Here is a 3,465-nt window from a genome sequence, read left to right on the forward strand (position 1 = left end):
TAAATTAAAAAAATCTAGGATAGTCATACTATGAAATAACACTCAGAAACAAAAGGAAATGCAATAATAACACATGTAATAACCTGGATGATTTTCGTACCAGTATGCCAAGTTAAGAGTCAAATACAAGAGATTATATACTGTATGATTCCAAATATTTGCAGCTTATAAAATAAAAGTAAACTTATAATGAATGTAGACAAAGCAGGCAAGGGAATTCCAGCTGAGCTTTTTAAAATCCTAAAAGGTGATGCTTTTAAAGTGCTACACTCAATATGTCACCAAATTTGGAAAACTCAGCAGTGGCTGCAGGACTGGAAAAGGTCAGTTCCAATCCCAAAGAATTCCAATCCCAAAGAAGGGCAATGCCAAAGAATGTTCAAACTACCACACAATTGCACTCATTTCACACGCTAACAAAGAAATGCTCAAAATCCTTCATGTTAGGCTTCAGCAGACCATGAATAGAGAACTTCCACCAGTACCAGCAGAATTTAGAAAAGCCAGAGGAACCAGACATTAAATTGCCAATGTTTGTTGGATCATAGAGAAAGCAAGGGAATTAAAAACAAAACAAAACACAACTCAAGATCTACTTTTGCTTCATTGACTATGCTAAAGCCTTTGACTGTGTGGATCATAATGAACTGTGGAAAATTCTTAAAGATATGGGCATGCCAGATCCCATTACCTGTCTCTTGAGAAACCTATATGCAGGTAACCGTTGTCCAATGGGTAGCAGCGGCAGTAGGTCACAGGGCAGAGGCGACGCCACAGGGCAGCGGCGGCCATAGCAGCAGGAGGAGCAGCAGTATCTAGACCGGGATTGGACATGCGCCGTTGCCGGGCCGAGCCGGGTGTCGGGCTCAGAGGCTGGACTCCGCTGCCGCCAGAGTTCAATGCCCAGGCCTCAGCTCGGTAGCGTTTTCGTTGGAATATAGGTTGCATATTTATGGCGCTTCTGAGTGCGAGGGCAGACTTCTGCCAGGCTCAGCACGGTGTTTCCGTTGACAAGTGAGCTTGGAGGGTCTATGTGCCATAATTACTATCACCTTGAAGGCTCTGGACACCCAGATTGATCTCAGAAATAGTTGGATTTTTTTTTTTTTTTTTGCAAGCATATTTATTTTGATGACTCCAGTAAAATTAAGCATCAAGTAAACAAAAGTGGAGAGCGACCTATGCTTTTAACGTGTCTCACTAGTGCCTAAATGTAGTAAAGGCTGCTTAAGTGTTGTATGTAGTTGGATTTTTTTTTTTTTTTGGTAGTCATGGTATCCATCAGCAGACATTGAGGCCCAAGTTGAATTTGGATTCAAGTGGATTCTAAATAGTTCTGCTTATCTGCTTATCTTAAAGAGAGAAGTTTCTGAAAGAATAAGCTAGTTGAATAGAGAAAACTGATTTAGACATTTTAGTGGTCTTTTTAATCTTCTCTGCTATGAAACATTTCAAGATTTATTGATTTTTTTCTTTTTTTCATTTTCACCATCACACACACACGCACAGTCACACTTTTTATTTGCCATAATGAACCGTCCAGCCCTTGTGGAGATCTCCTATGAGAACGTGAGTTTTCTGATAACCCACAACCCTACCACTGCTACCCTCAACAAGTTCGTTTACAGAGGAACTTCGGAAGTATGAAGTGACAACTTTGGCTCGAGTTTATGATGCTACATATTGAAAAAGAAGGAAATTCACGTTCTAGATTGGCCTTTTGACAGTGGAGCACCACCCCCTAGTCAGGTAGTAGATGATTGGCTAAGTCTGCTGCTGCTGCTAAGTCACTTCAGTCGTGTCCGACTCTGTGCGACTCTATAGACGGCAGCCCACCAGTCTCCCCCATTCCTGGGATTTTCCAGGCAAGAGTACTGGAGCGGAGTGCCATTGTCTTCTCCATTGGCTAAGCCTACTAAAACCAAATATCCTGAAGAACAAGGTTGCTGTGTTGTAGCGCACTGCGTTGCAGGATTGGGAAGGGGACCTGTACCGGTTGCACTTGCTTTGATTGAATGTGGAATGTTGAATGAAGTACACATGTGGAATGAAGATGCATTTCAATTTATAAGACAAAAAAAGAAGGGGAGCATTCAATTCCAAACAGCTTCTTTACCTGGAGAAATACCAACCTAAGATGTGATTATGCTTCAGAGATACCAACAGGCATTACTGTGTTCAGTAAAAATAAGTATATACAAAGGCTGATTTGATTTAGAGGGATCTCTTGGTATCTGGAAAAATGAATCTGGAATCTACTGTGTTATCAAAGTAGTGATGGATTCAGTACTCCTCAACCACTGTTAATGATTGGAAAAAAGCAAACATAAATCCCTCTATAATGTGAATTAAATGTTTAAGAAAAGAAAAAAAAAAGCAACAGTTAGAACTGGACATGGAAAAACAGACTGGTTCAAAATTGAGAAAGGAGTATGTCAAGTCTGTATACTGTTACCTTGCTTATTTAACTTACACAGAGTACATCACGGGAAATGCCAGGCTGGGTGTATCTCAAGCTGGAATCAAGTTCGCCAGGAGAAATATCAATAACCTCAGATGATATCACTCTAATGGCAGAAATTGAAGAGAAACTATAGAGCCTCTTGATGAGGGTGAAAGAGGAGAGTGAGAAAGCTGGCCTAAAACTCAACATTCAAAAAACTAAGATCACTGCAACCAGTCCCCTCACTTCATGACAAATAGATGGGGAAAAGGTGGAAGCAGTGACAGATTTTATTTTCTTGGGCTCCAGAATCACTGTGGACAGTGACTGCAGCTGTGAAATTAAAAGATGCTAGTTCCTTGGAACAGAAGCTATGACAAACCTAGACAGAGTATTACAAAGCAAAGACATCATTTTGTTGGCAAAGGTCCATATAAGTAAAAACTATGGTTGTTTTCAGTAACCACATATAGATGTGAAAGTTGGACCATAAAGAAGGCTGAGCGCTGGAGAATCGATGTCTTTGAATTGTGGTGCTGGAGAAGAATCTTGAGAGTCCTTCAAGGAGATCAAACCAGTCAATCCTAAATTATATTAACCCTAGAAGAACTGGTGCTGAAGCTCCAATACTTTGGCCACCTGATATGAAGAGCTGACTCACTGAAAAAGATCCTGATGCTGGGAAAGATTGAAGGCAGGAGGAGAAGAGGTTGGCACAGGATGAGATGGTTATATAGCATCTCCAACTCAATGGATATGAATCTGAGCAAACTCTGGGAGATAGTGGAGGGCAGAGGGGCTTGGCATGCTGCAGTCATGCAGACATGACTTAGTGACTGAAAAACAACAAGGTAGAATAGAGAATGCCTGTGGTTGGGAGTGGGTATAATAAAAAAGTAAGAAACTTTATGATGAGGAAAAGGCTCTACTGCAGTTATACAACTATAAACAATTACAGTAGTTCAAAATTTACTTAAATTGAGTGAATTTGATTGCATGTAAGTAAAAATTTAATGAAAAAA

The 3,465-nt window shown here is 40.4% G+C and overlaps 1 pseudogene; it reads left to right on the forward strand.

Moving 5' to 3' along the window:
- Window positions 1–1,530: 1,530 nt before the first annotated feature.
- LOC102270452 (protein tyrosine phosphatase type IVA 2-like) lies at window positions 1,531–2,185 on the forward strand (annotated as a pseudogene).
- Window positions 2,186–3,465: the final 1,280 nt, after the last annotated feature.

This window comes from Bos mutus, chromosome 16, assembly GCF_027580195.1.
Source record: "Bos mutus isolate GX-2022 chromosome 16, NWIPB_WYAK_1.1, whole genome shotgun sequence".
In the NCBI taxonomy this organism is placed as follows: Eukaryota; Metazoa; Chordata; class Mammalia; order Artiodactyla; family Bovidae; genus Bos; species Bos mutus.